The sequence below is a fragment of the Hoplias malabaricus genome, chromosome 7 (assembly GCF_029633855.1).
Source record: "Hoplias malabaricus isolate fHopMal1 chromosome 7, fHopMal1.hap1, whole genome shotgun sequence".
Lineage (NCBI taxonomy): Eukaryota > Metazoa > Chordata > Actinopteri > Characiformes > Erythrinidae > Hoplias > Hoplias malabaricus.
In genome coordinates, this window is record NC_089806.1 from 8,790,665 (window position 1) to 8,809,581 (window position 18,917).

At 43.3% G+C, this 18,917-nt stretch overlaps 1 protein-coding gene across 4 annotated transcripts in view; it reads right to left on the minus strand.

The window, feature by feature from the left end:
• Positions 1 to 18,917, minus strand: part of naa20 (N-alpha-acetyltransferase 20, NatB catalytic subunit) — a 169,142-nt gene that overhangs the window by 24,120 nt on the left and 126,105 nt on the right. For 3 of the 4 annotated variants that reach the window (XM_066676315.1, XM_066676313.1, XM_066676314.1), the window contains one exon: positions 1,159 to 1,372. The exons of the other annotated variant lie outside the window; for it this stretch is intronic. The gene's annotated coding sequence lies outside the window, so the exon portion shown is untranslated. The remainder of the gene's footprint in view (positions 1 to 1,158; positions 1,373 to 18,917) is intronic. 4 annotated transcript variants of the gene reach the window in all.

Genomic DNA, 18,917 nt, shown 5'->3' on the forward strand with positions numbered 1-18,917 from the left:
TGGATGCTGTTTTAGGTGGCGATGGTTGTAAATAATGCAGAGAGGGGTTTCTTCTAGTTGTCTTTAAACACTGTGGCTCCATTACATTTTGTGTTGCCTGATTGTGAAAGGTGACATACTGGGACCATCCATCAGTGGGCTGGACACTCTTATCCAGATGCCCTATGGCTGCGGTGAACAGAACATGATCAACTTTGCCCCGAACATTTACGTCCTACAGTATCTGAGCAGCACCGGCCGAACTGATGAGGAAATCCGCAGCAGAGCTATAACCTTCATGACACAAGGTGGGTCAGCACTAACCTGAACGCAGCGCAAAAGAAGGACATGAAAACTGCACACTGTTGCTGCATGAGGCTTGTTTTATTTTCTAAACTGCACTTGGGCAATATATATTTGATATTATTTATTAGTATTTGAATATATTTGATGTTAAACCTATAGTTAAAGTAACACTAGGTAAGATATGTTTGCTCTGGGGTCCCCCTACAGTTGCGCAGTGCACTGTCCTAAAATCAAGGGTGGAAAGTGGAGGTGTTGGTTTCCTACCCTCCTCCAAAGGTTACATAGTGCAGTCTCTGCAGTGCTGAGCCTTGAGTAGCAACGACAGACTCTCTGTTCCCCCTGTTACAGCTCAGTGGAGTTCTCATTTTTCATGTAGAAGTACTACCTCATGTTCCTTTAAGGAATCAACGCATCTCAGGTTTCTGTCTACAAACAAATAACAAACATTGAGACATTGAGAAGGAAAGTACAATAAGAAGTAGGACACGTCTGAACTGTTTTTAAAGAGACTGAGTGTTGGATGTCTGACCATAAACAGGTTATGAGCGAGAACTGTCGTACCAGAGAGGAGATGGTTCTTTCAGTGCTTTTGGAAACATTGACCCTGCTGGTAGCACATGGTGAGAAGGCAATACACAGCCATACACATGCACATAGATGACGTGATGAGATGCTTACAGTTAAGCCCTAAATGAACATGCACCATATTTGTTATATTTGTTGGTAGTTGTCATTTTGTCAAACTATAAGTATCCACAGGACGATATATAGAGCCACATGCACCCGTCAGGACTTGGGTTTGTGGAGCTCAGGTAACGTAACTAGAGAAATAAACGTATAAAACCACAAACATATAATTATATTCTCCTTTACCGTCAGGTTAACATCTTTTGTGCTGAGATGCTTTCTCCAGGCTCGGCAGTTCATCTTCATCGATGGAGAAGTGCTGATGAGGACCACCAACTGGCTGAGGGCCCAGCAGAGGGCAGATGGGTCCTTCTTGGAGCCTGGCAGGGTCATCCACACTGAGCTCCAGGGAGGACTGGATGGCTCTGTGTCCCTCACTGCTTATGTCCTCATGGCTCTTCTGGAAGATGTGGAACACAATGTATGTGACATGGGACTAAGTTCTATTAAATTAGGTGGGATTGTATCAGATTTAATTTGATTATTTGTACTGCCTTTAGCTTTTCCTTCTATTTATTCAGGGTGCGTAGCGGATTCTAGTGTGAAAAAGCTACAAATAAGAGCAATCACAGCAGGTAGACAAAGTTTGAAAAAAGAGAACACACCACACTCCTCACAGACAGTCACCCGGAGGAAACCCACACAGACACAGGGAGAACACACCACACTCCTCACAGACCGTCACCCGGAGGAAACCCACACAGACACAGGGAGAACACACCACACTCCTCACAGACAGTCACCCGGAGGAAACCCACGCAGACACAGAGAGAACACACCACACTCCTCACAGACAGTCACCCGGAGGAAACCCACGCAGACACAGGGAGAACACACCACACTCCTCACAGACAGTCACCCGGAGGAAACCCACGCAGACACAGGGAGAACACACCACACTCCTCACAGACAGTCACCTGGAGGAAACCCACGCAGACACAGGGAGAACACACCACACTCCTCACAGACAGTCACCCGGAGGAAACCCACGCAGACACAGGGAGAACACACCACACTCCTCACAGACAGTCACCCGGAGGAAACCCACGCAGACACAGGGAGAACACACCACACTCCTCACAGACAGTCACCCGGAGGAAACCCACGCGGACACAGGGAGAACACACCACACTCCTTACAGACAGTCACCCAGAGCGAGAATCAAACCCACAACCTCCATGCCCCTGGTGCTGTGTGACTGCGACGCTACCTGCTGTGCCACCGTGCCGCCCATCAGTTAGATATGTTTTTATTATTGTAACAAAGAAAATAAAACCTAGAGTCTCAAATGGTCTCTAAATCAAATTAAATGGATACATTATGTATTTATTTCTCACCTGTTAGGCAGCCTTTGCAGGTCAGGTATCAAAAGCTATAAACTACCTGACAAACAAACTCCAAGAAGGCATCTCCAGTAACTACAGCCTGTGTCTGGTGACCTATGCCCTGTCCCTGGCCAACAGCCCCTATGCCATCACTGCCCTCACAGAGCTGATGAACAGAGCCCATATGAAAGGTAAGGAGACTCTGTTGATTTGGATGCTGCCTCTACACTTGTTTTTTTTTTTTAAGATTTCCAGAGAAATGGCTGACATTCAGTTAAGAAAAAAAAAATGTTAAATGGTGTTGATAAACTTAGCTGCTTTTTCATCATTGTGTCGTCTTTGGAAGACGTTGTTGGTTAAACACTGGGGTCATTCCCTAGTTACAGAAACTACTCTGTGTCTCTGCGTTCATCCAGAGTGGCCCTGTCAGTCACATTCTCCCTTCCCTTGAGGAAAAGTTCAGGCCAAATCTCATACGGTCTTTTACCGAGCCCCTGAGTGGTAGAACGTGACACACTGGGGGAGCTTTAAGAGGAGGAGAAAACTCAATCAGAAAATCAGTAACCCACAGTCTGACTAAAGATGCTTCTGTAGTTCAGTGTCCTCAACATTTAGTTTCCAGTGACCACATAATCACATGACACAAACATCTGGGACTGAAGAAAATACAGCCCAGTGGTAGCTCATCCACCCTGGTTTATATTATGATCCAAATAAAACTGCATTGTCACAGAAGAGACCAGCAAAAAGTGTACTGCCGAAGTCCCCCTAATAAACAAGTGCATTTTCACCTAGGAAATATGTTAGTGTGTAGATTTGTGTCGCGTTGGATCGTATTTCCTTCCTAAAATGGCTACATTCAAATAATCTGGGATCTTTTCAGAGATTCCTGTACAGGTCTGTGTAGGAACAGTGCACGAACAACATGTACGCTGTAACTGAAGGGGTTTTGTTTGCCCAGCTGTCTTGCTGTTGGGGGTTGTTGTAGTACACTGGGTGTTACAGATTGTAAAAAAGGCAGATGTTGCCCAGGTGTTCAGGATTTTGCTCTCTATTTCCCAGATGACGTGCCCATGTGGAGCTCTCAAGGATCCGGCCTTTCAGCCTCATGGCAGCCACGCTCTGTGGACATTGAGATGGGGGCCTACACGCTACTGTCCTTCTACACACAGGGCAGTGTGGAGCAGGGCTTCAGCCTTATGAAGTGGCTCAGCAAGCAGAGGAGCCACCTCGGAGGATACGGTTCCACCCAGGCAAGGACACATACACACACACACACACACACACACACACACACACACACACACAGTTTACCCTGAGTTAAACCTTCAGTACCTTCAATACAGGGGCACGCTACAGGTTTCAGGTTGTTACCCAATCAGAATAAAGAAGCTGAATGCTAAAGGCTACATATTAAGATGCAACTTTCCCAAAGCAGTCTAAACACAACCGATTGGAGAATACCTTTGAAAGCAAACAAGGACACGAGATGTCATTAATGAAAAGCAACAAACAACATAATATTGTGGAGCATTCCATTAAAAATGTGAGTTTGAGTGAGTGGGTTACACACAAACACACAAGTGCACTAAAGGCAGTGAACACACACCCAGAGCGGCAGGCAGCCTTCTCCAGTGTACGGGCAGTTATGGGTATGAATGAGGTTTTGTATCTATTAAGACAAAAAAAAAAGAACTACAACAAATAAAAAACAAAAAAGAGACCCGAATTACGACGTTGATCTGTTCCTACGTTGCGTCGTAAACCGATTTTCGTTGTAAGTCGGAACATACGTACATACTGTACGTAAACAACTTACTGTATACATACAAAAGAGTCTGCCTTACGCTTGGGAGCCATAATGAAGGGCAAAAAGTTCACAAAATCAAACACACACGTGCACACGTGAGAGAGAACGACGTAGCAGCAAGCTAAAATGGCGACTGGGGTGACGCCGTGCGCACCAAATACGAAGTTCACGTTACGACGTTTACGACGCAAAACCACTTAAGTCGAAACAAGGCTTTATACAGTAAATGGGAGATGTGTCATAACCACGAAACATCGTAACTCGGGACTGACGTAACCCGAGGACCTCCTGTATACCACTTTCTGTTCAAGGGGTAGTTCATGATCATTGAGGACCACTCCCATTCTGCAACTGCCTTCATCTTTTAAATTTAAAAGGAATCAGCTCTATATGTAATGTTAGGGAGTGTTTAAAGGAAATAAATAAACAATCTATTAATGTAAATCATAAGAGCAGTGGCACATGTAGCCTGTTAAACAGCTGTTAGGGAGAGTGGGCTATTTAAGCAAGTTTACAATAAAAAAAATAAGATTTAGAAGATCATGGGATGAAGGATCAGTTTGCGGTTTCAGGAATCTTATTTCACAAGCATGAGAGGGTTGAAACAGCTGCGTTTCAAACAGGTTGCAAGTGACCTGCTGTTATCATCCCAGGACGTTTTACCTCATGTAGATCAATCAAGCTTCAGTAGTTTAGTTTCACGTAAGTTTCAGGCAACTACAGTTTCACTAATGCTAGCCTCAGGGCTCCAGGCTGTGATCAAAAGTGTGACTGAGGCCTCTGCACAGACACTTCCAGACCGAGTGAACACATCTTGCATTCATTTTCATTCTGTTCAGAGTGGCATTGGGTTCAGAGCCTAATGGGAATCAGGGCATCTCACATACACACACCTACGGACACTTTGGCAAGTCCAGTCCTCCTACTAACGTGTGATTTTGGACTGTGGAATGAAACCAGAGCATCGAAAATAAGTGACCGCACCAGACTTCTCAGTGACATGAGGCTGGGTTTGAACCCAAAACCCCAGGAGGACCCTGGAGCTGTGTGACAGAGCTGGACGATACGGCCAAAATTTATATCACAATATATTTCCTAATTTCGGTCGATATGATATAGTTCTGATAAACTGCCAAGAACTGAAAGCAACATTATATCACCATCAAACAACAACCTCTTGGATTTGTCAATATTATTTTTTTTTTACTTTAAACTTTAAAATTGAGGGCAATTTACTGATGGCAGCGTCCTGCAATGACCGTCAGTCAGTGACAGATGCTGTAAATAATGTGTAATGAAATACGGAAAATGTGTTTAAAAATCTTATGATTGTTATTGAAATATTTTATTTTGCGATATATACTGATGATTCCCGCTCCGGGTGACTGTCTGTGAGGAGTGTGGTGTGTTCTCCCCGTTTCCGCCTGGGTTTCCTCCGGGTGACTGTCTGTGAGGAGTGTGGTGGGTTCTCCGTGTCTGCGTGGGTTTCCTCCGGGTGACTGTCTGTGAGGAGTGTGGTGTGTTCTCTCTGTGTCTGTGTGGGTTTCCTCCGGGTGACTGTCTGTGAGGAGTGTGGTGTGTTCTCCCTGTGTCCGTGTGAGTTTCCTCTGGGTGACTGTCTGTGAGGAGTGTGGTGTGTTCTCTCTGTGTCTGCGTGGGTTTCCTCCCACGGTCCAAAAACACACGTTGGTAGGTGGATTGGCGACTCAAAAAGTGTCCGTAGGTGTGAGTGAGTGTGTGAGTGTGTGTCGCCCTGTGAAGGACTGGCGCCCCCTCCAGGATGTATTCCTGCCTTGCGCCCAATGATTCCAGGTGGGCTCTGGACCCACCGCGACTCTGAATTGGATAAGGGTTACAGATAATGAATGAATGAATGAATATATATTGATATTGAATGATTGTCCAGCCCTGTGTGACAGTGACACTTCCTGGGGCCCACCCTGACTGAATATGTCAGAGGAAGTATAATTAAAGAGTTAAATGAGAGCTGGATTCATAGTGTTTTCTGGAACATTCTGGAAGCAGACGGCCAGCTGCTCTGTGTCTGGTGTCACGTCTTTGACACCTTTTTGTTTTGTGTTTAAAAATGGCCTAATCAAAGCAGCTGCTATCTGCAGATTCCTCTCTGCCATTTATTAGTGTGTGATCTAACAGCTGGCAGGTGACTGGTTAGCTGTGGTGAACTTCTGAAAGAATGTAACATATTGGCACCTGTAAGTCAACAGTCACATGACAGCAGCCACATCTCTGGAGGCTTTTCTTTGGAGGCTGTACTGGCTCTGATACTTCAACCAGATTAATGTTGAAAGTCATAGATTTTATTCCAAATAATCTGACTTTCTTTGGGAAAATCCATCCCTGAATGCACCCATAAACAAAAGATTTGAATAGTTTCATTGCAAAACAAATGATATATAAACCCAGACTCATCCATCATAACTTCTTCTAATATGAATGAATCATTTCTATTCTTTTTGAAAAGGATTTACAATAGATTTGTGAGCATTACTGTGAGGATTTGAAGGCATTAAGTCACATAAACAATAGTCAAGTCAAGTGTTGGTGTGGAATGACATGTTCTGGATCACATTCAACACTCAAACTCATCCCAAAGCTATTAGATACTATTAGATGTCTATCCAGAACTCAGTTACACTGCTCCACAGGGCTTTAGACCACTGTAGACCACATCTGGCATTGAGGATAGTCATTGTCAGCACTTGTAGAGCATCTCATGTCAAGCTTTGTAGATTATACCATCTGTGTATGTACAAGTGAGCATCTGTGTGCACAGTGGAAGTATAAAATACTTACAAAAATAATTAAATCCTTACTATATTTATGACCATAATAAGCTTGTTTTCTTTTACCTTTCCAGGACACAGTGATAGCTCTGCAGGCTCTGTCAGCCTACGCCACCCTGAGCAGTGTGGAGTATATCGACCTTAACATCACAGTGACTGACCCCAAGGACACAGTAGCCTTCTTCGCTATAAACCAAAGAAACTACCTTGTGTACCAGACCCAAGAGGTCATCATCATCATCATCATCACTGACGCTGGTAAACTCTAAACTCTACAGTGCTGTGCTGATTGGTTGAGTAACTGTGACTTTAATTCAACAGATTAATGCCACAGGAGACATCCATATGCAGGTATCAGCAGTGGGAAGAGGATTTGCTCTGCTACAGGTAGCACACATTCCTCTCTATTAGCCTCTACATTAAACAAAAAATGTATGTTGATAAAAAATGCTCATCGCGTCTGCAGTGTGAATGAATTATCTGGGATTAAAATGATTAAAGAAACACCTGGTTAGATACGAGGTAGTGTTTGTGCTCCTGAGATCCCCCTACAGTTGCAGAGTATATTTGACTTTTACAGCACAAGCGGGAGGTGGGTGGATATCCTACCCTCCTCCAGATGTTACATAATACGGTTTCTGTAGTGTTGAGTCCACTGAATTAGGAACACCAACCTTGTTTCTACACTGGCTTCACAGGAGCACTTTGTAGTTCTACAATTACAGACTGTAGTTCATCTGTTTGTCTGCACACTTCCGTATCCCCATTTCTCCCTGTTCTTCAATGTTCAGGACCCCCACTGGACCACAACAGAGCAGGTGTGATGTGGTGGTGGATCATTCTCACTGCTGTAGTGACATTGATGTGGTGTTAGTGTGTGTTGGGTTGGTACAATGGATTAGACAGCGTCCTGTGTCACTGATGAAGGACTAGAGGGTGACCGACACACACTGTGCAGCGACAGATGAGCTACTGTCTCTGACTTTACATCTACAAGGTGGACCAACGAGGGAGGAGTGTCTCACAGAGTGGACAGAGAGTGGACACAGGGTTTAAAAACTCCAGCAGCACTGCTGTGTCTTATCCACTCTACACCAGCACAACACACACTAACACACCACCACCACGTCAGTGTCACTGCAGCTCTGAGGATGATCCACCACCACATCACACCTGCTCTGTGGGAGGGGGGGGGGGGTCCTGACCACTGAAGAATAAGCTGAAAGGGGAATAACAAAGTATGCAGAGTAACAGATGTACAGTCTGTAATTGTAGAAATATAAAGAGCTCCTGTGAGGTCAGTGGAAAATAAAAAGAGCGCTTAAAGAGACATTTTCGTTGCTCAATTCTTTTGATGAAATTAATTTTACATAGGCCTTTCTCTTCCAGGTGAGGCTTAGATTGCATCAGTTTTAAGTACATCACGTAGACCATAGCTTTACACTGATCCTGAAATGGTGTTCATCTCCAAAACTCAGACAATGAAAAAGAAGCCAGAGACAGCTAAATGTGACAGACAAATGTGTAAAGACAGTTCCTGCAATTGCCATCTGTTGGACAGTTCTAATGTATAATTATAAAACTATAGCTTACACTGAGAGCAGCTACAGTGAACCTTAGTGTCCTTTATAATGGAATTTGAGCTGTGTATTTAAGGCAGTATGACTTCATGCACGAGCAGCTGGAAATCTCCTCTGGAGAGGCTGCCAATGCCTGAGAGATTCCAATTTACAGGGTATTGCAGACAAAAGCAGGGGTCCGGCAGCTGTGAGTGATAATCAGGAAGCGGGGCGCCCTGCGTCATAACACTCGCTCTCTCGAACTCGCGAGGATAAGAAGAATGACTGTAATTGGGAAAATGTTCCATTGTTGTGAAGTGCACAGAAAGCCCTCACTCACAGCGATGCATAATTATACAGCAAGTTTGGTGTAAAGCTTTCTTCACTCATGACTCCAACTGAATCCCCTCACAACATCTTGAGATACTTTTCAAAAAAGAAGAAGAAAAAAAAAAAAGTCGAGAAAAGAAACAAAGGAGATGAAAACAGCATGCTCACATGGAAACAGTGAAAACAGGTTGGAACTGCATTGAAAAGGAGGAAATGGTGATTTCACACACTCAGCTTTTTGTGTGAATGAATATTCAGGGGTATTCTAATCAGAGCCCCCATAACTGATCTGTTCTTTTCATCCTTGATCCTGTCAGCTCACCGTGTTCTACAACATAGAGTCCACAGGCCTGTCCCGCAGACGTCGTGAATTTAGCTACGATCCATTCTACGAAGACTTTGATTTGGACATATATGTCATCGACTACCAAATGTACAAAGTCAACCTAGACATATGTTTCCGGTAAGAGAACCCCCCCCCCCCCCCACCAACATCTTAAGCTAGGGGTTCTCAAACTTTTTAGACCAAGTACCACCCATTGTCTACCAAACCTCCAAGTACCACCTATGAGTTTTACCACAGAAACAAGTGTGCCCCTGGTACCTCCTCTGTTATAGAGAGATTAAATATCACTATTCCTAAACTAAACATTTTAAACACAATTATACATTTATCAGAACATATCAGATTCATGGGAAATAAGCGAGATATAAAACCCAGAAAAATCGATAAGAATATCAGGCTGGGTTAGGGTTAGGCTGTAGGTGAAAACAGCGTGGCGCTAGGAGCAGGTCAAAGTGGCTCTCGGCGCTTGTAGCAGTAGGTGAAGGAGGCGTGGCGCTGTGTTAAACAGTGTTTTAAGAGTTTAATGATGCGAAGATTGGTCACAGTGTTTTCCTTCGGCTGAACGTTTTCTTCCATTTTTCAGGTTTGGTCTCATCGTGTTTTTCTTGTCCCGTAAACATCTGAAATTGGGCTTTTTTTTACACTGATTTCAGCAAAAATAATTAAACAAATAAATAAAAACTGGGGGTTTGCTTTCCCCCCCTAGAAAAAAGGGACAGTGTAGCAGGTGGCATCTTTATTTTAAAACAAAAACTAATTTAATTGGGTCATAATTATAAAAACTGTGAAGCATTATGTACTTTACACATGAAAACTTTATATCTCCTGTTATGAATAACTTCCTTAATTAAATAGTAAATTTTTCTAGATAATTTGGTGTACCACCACATGCTGCTTCACCATCAGTGGTGTGTGTACCACAGTTTGAGAACCACTGTCTTACGTGATATTTCACACTGTCACAAATTGGAACTGAATTACTCTATATTAGTGACTAAACTTTGACATTTCTATGTGTAAATTATTTCTTCACATTTATTTACAGGCTCTCAGAGTGGCAGGAGTTGAACCAGACTGGCATGGCCATTCTGGACGTGGGCCTTCTCACTGGCTTCAGTGTGGCAGAGCATGACATTCCCATAAGCGACCTGGTCAGAAGAGTAGAGACATATCCAGGGAAAGTCATACTCTACCTAGACTCAGTGAGTGTCCTCTGGCATTCCTTTTCACTTCCACACATACCTTCCGTCTCCCACAGTCAACAAAGTCCTGGTGTTTTTATTCAATTACTGTCCAGATCCATATAAAGTAGTAGCACTAATATATGTAACAGTAACATCACAATACACTTATCAGCCATATGTTTGAAGAGTCAACCGGATTGTTAGCTTACTGCACCAAAATGAAATGGTTGTGTTACCAACCTCCCAGCCCTGACTTGGCCCTGTCTATTTTGCATAGCTACATGAAATGAGAAAGTCTGTAATTTGCTCTTTAAGGCCAAACTGGGAAAAAAAATAAAATAAAAATAAATAAAAATCCACATAATACATATGCAAAAAAAAAACTGTTTATTAACTGATTCCAATATTAATTCTTATCATTGTTATTGAACATTTTGTTTGTATGTTAAATTAAAAAAGATGTATAATAACACATTTCAAAATATGTCAACTTTTATAAAACTGTGCCATGAAATGTTTTCTTTAAAGTCTAAGCACCACTTAATGGACCTCCATGAATATTTCACTTTATTTTAGTTACTGACATATATAAGTATGGATTAAAATGAAAATAGCAGCTTAATTTGCTTTAAAACTGACAATTTTATTAAATTAACGGAAAAACCCGAACTCGCTACGGAAATTCTTGAACGCAACCGTGACGTCACTGGTGGACAACAGCCGAACAACGCCGCGGTAAAACACCGTTATGACTGACTGTTATTGGAGTATCTAGCTAAATAACCAACATTATTGATGACAGTAGCCTAGCAATAAGCTAAACTCAAATTTAGAGGTACCGTTATTCTTGTAAATGTGATCGAAGTCGAACTTGAATTCATCCGACACTATAAACCTCCGTAATGCAGCTACGTAGCCGAGTATAATCTGAGCCACCGAGTTTAGCAAGTCAAGCTAACGTTAACTAACACCAACTAAAACAGGCGAAGTAAGTGTCCTTACCCTGTTTACCTCCATGTTACAGAGGCTCTTGAACACCTTTCGTTGGTTTCCTTACATGCCCATATTGTTGGAAAAGCGCCAGTGAAATTAGCTACAGATAACGGAGTGAGCGGATGGTCCTTTCCAAAGTGCCCGTTTAAAGTGGACAAATTTAGTCCATTTTCTGGATATTTTGGGATCTTTGGGTCATTTGTGCACAGATGTCCCACTGTACATTGAATGATTGCAGCCAAAAACAACACACCTTTTCATCATTTTACATTAAATTAAGTGCAACTTCTAGAGTTGTTGTCCACCATCTACGTCACAGGCAAGACGCCTATTAGAGTTTCCGAACACCGTTGGGGGGGGGGGGACCAACGGTCTTTTAAACCTTATTCCTTGAATTAGTAAGAAATAACATGTTTTCTGACTATCAATAAACACAAGTTAGGAACTCAAATTCCACTGTATTTATTTGTTTGACACTTTCATACAGCTGCTGCTTAGCCTTTAAAACAAATGTAAAGTTAACTTCTGAAACTCCTGAATGTTCCACAAAGCCATTGTCAGAATTTCCCGCAATGATAAACTGTACACAGTGAGAATGTGCTCTTTCTTCTGTTGATCTCTAGGTAAGCAAGATCCAAACATGTGTTTATATTCAGACCTCAATGGAGTTTAAAGTGGCCAGTGTTCAGGATGCAGTAGTCACTCTTTATGACTACTATGAGCCACGTAAGCCCCTCAGTCTCATTGTATTTCAGGAAAAATCTCTTCTAGATCATTCATACATTACTTGAATGAATCTCATGTCTGGACGTTTACAGCATTTCTTGTTTACTTTTTTCATTGGTTAGAGAGGAAGACGGTGAGAACATACACATCTGAGGCCATACGAGACCAGTCGGTGTGTCATCTGTGCGGAGATGACTGCTGTTCGTCAGATATGGTGTCTGTGTACGACTCTGCGATTTCTTCACGCCAACAACACTGTTTACTTCAGCTCTTGGCCCTCGTTCTTTTCCTCACCTTAGCATTTTGCTTCTAAATCACAAGTTGAAATTGAAGTCCTTTAATACTGATCTGAAAATGTATTTTGTAGAATCAGGGGAAAAAAATCATAGTCGATTTGAGCCAGTCAGAGAATCATAGGGCTTTTGTGAATTATGGTTAAAGTATTTCTGAAGAGATGTGTTTTGTATGTGTTTTCTGTGCACACTCAAATAATCGAATTCAATATATATGATTAACATGAGCATTATTTCCACAAACTTTCCTTAAGTTTAGCAGCAACTATTAATACATTGCTGTATTCCCTTATAACCAGTGAATCCTTCTACTGTACAGTGCACCCACTGCTGACCGATACCTTCAAGTGTACACTCACTGTACACAATCTCTGTGTTGCAGGTGATGTTACTGTGAAGAGTAGCCGCCATCTTGGGGGTCTACCCTTTACACAAATACACAATTCAATTCACAATTCACTTTTTAAAATCACGTTTCTAAACAGAACTCTGTTCACCTGTTTCAGTCAGTAGAAGAGTTCAGGCTGTGTCCCAACTAGCGCCATACTTCCTACATAGTGTACATCACTGCACTCAGACAGTAATTAGACACTGATTTAACACGGAAACATGAACCTTATAACCACAACGTGAGTGAAGGAACCATTATTTTATGGCCAACACGATAGAGGGTGTAGGGAGACATTTGTGATTCGGCCTTGGTTTCTCTGTGGTCTAGAAACATCATTCACTGATCTTTCAGAGAAGGAAAGTTATTTTAAATCGCAGTAAAACACTGCTACGCTCTCAGAGTGCAGGGATAGTGGGATCGGATTATTTACCCTGTAAACAGAGTGAAAAAATACACGCCAAAACAAAACAGGAGTGAAATAACACGATTACCATGTTTGATCTGTGTATGAATAACTCAGCTTTATTCACAAGAGAAAAGAAATGTATTGGAGTCTGTTAGTCTATTAGATCCTATGACGAGGACTTTACTCCTCATTATGCTACACAGTGTGATCCTTTATTAAGATTAAAAATTCAAATAAAAGATTTTGTTTTAACCTGTTTATACACCAAGGTCAATTTCTTGGCTAATGGGCCAATCTCAGCACTGTAAAGAATCCCCAACACCACACTTCATGGCTCTTCTGAAGCACAGTAAATGACACACACTGTGACTACAAGCCGTACATAAACAGGCAAGGAGTTACTTCACATGCTGAGTTCCTGACAGGGAATGAATCACTTTTATGTCCAGTATGCTTTTATGCACTGATAAACAGGGCTGGATGGGACATATTTATAGCCAGTCATAGAGAATGAGAACAAGTTCAGGGCAAAGAGTAAAGACTTGCACTACTGGCATTTTAGTATCCTTTATAAATCTGAGCCCATAAATGGAACTGGGATCCAAGCTGAACTGCCTCACAATCAAAGTGCTTAAGACAAAAGATCGTATCAGAGAAACATTAAAGAGTTGGACCACCCCCCATTATTATGTCTCCATTTATGCCAGAGTGTTACCAAACTGAGAGGGGGAAACCTCTGAGACCAGTAAAGTCACGTCACATCTTTTCCCAATGTTGTGACCACAGTGTCAACGAACAGATGCTAATTCTGTTTCATCCACCAAAAGGTGCCCACGTTGTTCCACGCTGTGCTGAGTGATGAGGGAGACGAAGGGTCATCATACCTAACAAGACAGACCTCAAGACAGATTCAAATTTGTGATCTCCTAATGATAGGGTCTAGTTTATTTGCCTCTCTGGAATGTTTGGATGTCTTAATATTCATTGCAGTGTCTAAAGGCTCATTTATACTCCCTTTACATAGATAAATGAATACGTCCATTTCAAACATAACCATCACTGACCACATGCTTCTGTGTGTCCTTTTGGTTGGTCCTTTTAGTATTAAGCAATAAATCCACTAGAGGGCAGTTAAGTGTCAAATCCTTTTGACAGCAGCAAACACAGCAACAGTGGAGAGGAGGTGCTGATAATGTAATGTTCCTTATTAATGCATTCGGCCAGGATTTCTAAACCGACAAAACATCTAGGATTTTGCTGGTTCCTCAATGAGAAATGTGTTGAAAGTTATTGAGGTCATTTATCATAGTCTCTTCTTCATGTGTGGAGGCATTTGTGACCCAGCCTTTCACTTTTTTTCTCTACATTTTACCAAACAGAAGGTCACCTATGGCACAGTGGTGCAGCAGGTGGTGTCTCTCTCACACAGCTCCAGGGACCTGGAGGTTGTGGGTTTGAGTCCCGCTCCGGGTGACTGTCTGTGAGGAGTGTGGTGTGTTCTCTCTGTGTCTGCGTGGGTTTCCTCCGGGTGACTGTCTGTGAGGAGTGTGGTGTGTTCTCCCTGTGTCTGCATGGGTTTCCTCCGGGTGACTGTCTGTGAGGAGTGTGGTGTGTTCTCCCTGTGTCTGCGTGGGTTTCCTCCGGGTGACTGTCTGTGAGGAGTGCGGTGTGTTCTCCCTGTGTCTGCGTGGCTTTCCTCCGGGTGACTGTCTGTGAGGAGTTCGGTGTGTTCTCCCTGTGTCTGCGTGGCTTTCCTCCGGGTGACTGTCTGTGAGGAGTGTGGTGTGTTCTCCCTGTGTCTGCGTGGGTTTCCTCCGGGTGACTGTCTGTGAGGAGTGTGGTGTGTTCTCCCTGTGTCTGCGTGGGTTTCCTCCGGGTGACTGTCTGTGAGGAGTTCGGTGTGTTCTCCCTGTGTCTGCGTGGGTTTCCTCCGGGTGACTGTCTGTGAGGAGTTCGGTGTGTTCTCCCTGTGTCTGCGTGGGTTTCCTCCGGGTGACTGTCTGTGAGGAGTGTGGTGTGTTCTCTCTGTGTCTGCGTGGGTTTCCTCCGGGTGACTGTCTGTGAGGAGTGTGGTGTGTTCTCTCTGTGTCTGCGTGGGTTTCCTCCGGGTGACTGTCTGTGAGGAGTGTGGTGTGTTCTCCCTGTGTCTGCATGGGTTTCCTCCGGGTGACTGTCTGTGAGGAGTTCGGTGTGTTCTCCCTGTGTCTGCGTGGGTTTCCTCCGGGTGACTGTCTGTGAGGAGTGTGGTGTGTTCTCCCTGTGTCTGCGTGGGTTTCCTCCGGGTGACTGTCTGTGAGGAGTGTGGTGTGTTCTCTCTGTGTTTGCGTGGGTTTCCTCCGGGTGACTGTCTGTGAGGAGTGTGGTGTGTTCTCTCTGTGTCTGCGTGGGTTTCCTCCGGGTGACTGTCTGTGAGGAGTGTGGTGTGTTCTCCCTGTGTCTGCGTGGGTTTCCTCCGGGTGACTGTCTGTGAGGAGTTCGGTGTGTTCTCCCTGTGTCTGCGTGGGTTTCCTCCGGGTGACTGTCTGTGAGGAGTTCGGTGTGTTCTCCCTGTGTCTGCGTGGGTTTCCTCCGGGTGACTGTCTGTGAGGAGTTCGGTGTGTTCTCCCTGTGTCTGCATGGCTTTCCTGAACTGGATAAGGGTTACAGATAATGAATGAATGAATAAATGAACTTATCTCTGCAGAGCTTTTTGTTTAATTTTAAAATGAAAACAGGTGAAATTTCTGGAATATTGAAGCCAGAACACTAGTTTATGTGTTAAAGTTCAACAACATAGTTGCATGATTATGCCAACTTTTTACCTAAGAGCCTCTCATGATTGCTAATGTTGGCTTATGAAAGAATAAGTGCCCAGTGCTGGCTGGTGTTTTCAGAATCATGCAGTGTAATTACTAACACTTCATGGTTGAATTATAGACAGCTTTTGGGCTGTAGTAAAACCTGTGTTACTGGTTTATTCCACATGTTCACAGCACTGACACAAAGAGGTTAAAATCATTCCGTCTGAATATTTACAACAAGGCGCCCTAATATGCAAAAGATGTTCTGTGGGTTATTAGAAAAGAGGTCACTCAACTTTGTTGAACACAGAGGATTTGGTGTAACCTCTGAGCCAATGTAAAGAGTTTGCTATGCCACTTCATTAGCATTTCCTCCCAAGTTCTCAGAGAAACATAACGCTATACACAAGTCCCAAATCCCGGCCAAACTCAGGCTTTAATATATTCATCAATTCATTTAAACCACTGTCCACAGTTAAGTTGCAGCAGTGTCTACACAACCACAGAGCCATGAAGCTACAGTGAACTTATGGACGCTATTGTGTAGCAGAGCTAGAGCCTCTAGCATTTTGGCACTGTGGTTCTCCCAGCTGTTCTGCCTTACTTCAGCCTTCACTGTCTGCCTCTCTTTCCTCGGTGTGGGGCCATCCTGCAGACACAGTGAAATACTAAGTCTAGCATTGAGACCAGATAATAGTGGTATCAAAATCATAAAACGTGGTAAATTGCTTGATGTTCACTAACAGCAGGCCTAGACACGGCTGTGACTCATTATATGCGCTATTTGTCCAAAAGGCTACAGAGGCCCATTATAATTATTAATGCAGCTAATTTAAGTGGCACCCACTGTTTACACAGACATTCAATAGAGGCCACACAGAGTGTAAAATCCCTATAGAAAACAATGAAACCGAATGAGCCGATCAAGGGCCAGGCCAACTGCCAAAATCATGGGCTAGAGTGGCATGCCACCGTCGGTGTGGAGTGATGGAGCACTATCTTATACTTATACCTTTTTGGGATAAGTTGAACTGGTGTTTGTGATCCAGCACTGCTCACACAATTTCACTAATGCTCTTGTTCTGATGCACTGAGCACCATCCAGTATTCACAGTAATATTTATAATATTCATAAACATCTAGTATAACATTTCCAGGAGAGGAAAAATTGCTACTGTAGCTTAGGGCACGAACATCCTATTATTATTCTTCATTTCAAAAGAAAAGGGTGAAGGAGCAGGTGTCCTCCACTGTTGGGCTAATGTTGTTGTTGCATATGCTGTCAAACTATTCCAGCTTCAACAATGATAAGGACCTTGATGCTACCCTCTGTAGATGTTCAGCCACAGACTTGGCTTCACGCATGTAGGAAAAATCTAAATGTATTTGGATCTTGGTTACACTGCAAATTACTTAAAGGGAAAGTCACCATGTGACATAGTTTTGGGAGACAGACCACACCCCAGTCACCTTTCCACCACTCTATTAATACCCCCTTCACTCTCACTTCATCCTCATGCTGAACAACATCGCACCCACCGCAACCCCATCTCCTCCCTCTTGGACCACTCCAAGAGAAGATGGGTCCTTGGTGGGGGGCACTAAGCACACGCATCCAAGCCACCCAAAACTCCACCCCAAAACCTCCTGAGTTCACCCCCTCCCCTATTCAGAGTCTCGGCGTGGTCCATGCTAGCAAAGTTCATTTTATTCAGTAAACTTAAGTGAAGTCAACATTTCACAAGTATACTTTATGTAGTAAGTAAACTAATATCAGTGTAGTCATTGTAGACGTGTAAGTGTACCATTTCAGAAATTATTTGGACTAAATTGGCCCACTTTTTAGTTTATAAAATTATATTTTAAATATATTTTAGGGGTAATGGTAGTAAACCATTGAGCATTAAAACCATGAGCACACAACTAACACTTAAGTGTTACGTTGTTCTACAACAACACTAAAAGTAAACCAGTATACAAATGTAATATACTAGTTATACACTTGGATTCCACTTATATGTTTAATAGATTATAATATGAATTCATTCTAGGGCGGCACGGTGGTGCAGCAGGTAGGTGTCGCAGTCACACAGCTCCAGGGGCCTGGAGGTTGTGGGTTCGATTCCCGCTCCAGGTGACTGTCTGTGAGGAGTGTACTGTTCTCCCTGTGTCTGCGTAGGTTTCCTTCAGGTGACTGTCTGTGAGGAGTGTGGTTTGTTCTCCCTGTGTCTGCGTGGGTTTCCTCCGGGTGACTGTCTGTGAGGAGTGTGCTGTTCTCCCTGTGTCTGCGTAGGTTTCCTCCAGGTGACTGTCTGTGAGGAGTGTGGTGTGTTCTCCCTGTGTCTGCGTGGGTTTCCTCCGGGTGACTGTCTGTGAGGAGTGTGGTGTGTTCTCCCTGTGTCTGCGTGGGTTTCCTCCGGGTGACTGTCTGTGAGGAGTGTGGTGTGTTCTCCCTGTGTCTGCATGGGTTTCCTCCGGGTGCTCCGGTTTCCTCCCACAGTCCAAAAACACATGTTGGTAGGTGGATTGGCGACTCAAAAAGTGTCTGTAGGTGTGAGTGTGTGAGTGAATATGTGTGTGTGTCTGTGTTGCCCTGTGAAGGACTGGCGCCCCCTCCAGGGTGTATTCCCACCTTGCGCCCAATGATTCCAGGTAGGCTCTGGACCCACCGCGACCCTGAACTGGATAAGGGTTACAGATAATAAATGAATGAATGAATTCCGTTCCAATACTCTCAGCCTCAACCTGGGGTCATGGTGAAATCGTACAATTCCCAGTATGTTGTGCAGAGTCAAAACAAAAAACTTTATTAGTTCTTTTAGTAGTTTATTTATGTCTTAGAAGCTTATACTTAAATTTTAGCCAAATATACTTAAACTTTATATAAGGCAAGAATTTTTAAATACAGTTTTATTATAAGTACCAGTATACTCCAAATATACTTAGGCTTTTTAGACTTTTCTGTGTGCTTCTCAGTATAAACCTAGTATAACTGTGT